The 298-nt window shown below is 70.5% G+C and overlaps 1 protein-coding gene across 1 annotated transcript in view; it reads left to right on the top strand.

Moving 5' to 3' along the window:
- ERF (ETS2 repressor factor) overlaps positions 1-298 on the top strand; it is a gene marked incomplete in the record, with an annotated part of 8,077 nt that overhangs the window by 454 nt on the left and 7,325 nt on the right.

The following is a 298-nucleotide window of genomic DNA, read 5'->3' as shown; positions in this document are numbered from 1 at the left end:
CACGGCGGCGCGTGCGCCGCACTGGGTTAAGGGGATACGGGATGGCCTCTAGGAGGAGGGCGTGAGTGGGGAGCCCGGGACTCCGGGTCCGGCTGCGCCGCCCCTCCCCCGCCCGTCTCCGCCGGCTCTGCGCTCCCCCGCCCGCGCCGAGTCGCAAAGTTCCAAAGCGCAGCCCGAACGTTCGAAAAAGGAACTTTTTGTTTCCGACCTTACAACGCGCGGCTTTAAGGTGGCTCTGGGGAGACCTGGGTACCGTACTCCCGCGCCGCCGGCGGCCTGGGGCTGCAGAGGGGGGGGG

This window comes from Tupaia chinensis, unplaced genomic scaffold, assembly GCF_000334495.1.
Source record: "Tupaia chinensis unplaced genomic scaffold, TupChi_1.0 Scaffold000067_1, whole genome shotgun sequence".
NCBI lineage: Eukaryota > Metazoa > Chordata > Mammalia > Scandentia > Tupaiidae > Tupaia > Tupaia belangeri.
Note: the sequence above shows the minus strand (reverse complement) of the source record. Positions and strands in the feature narration are given on the sequence as shown.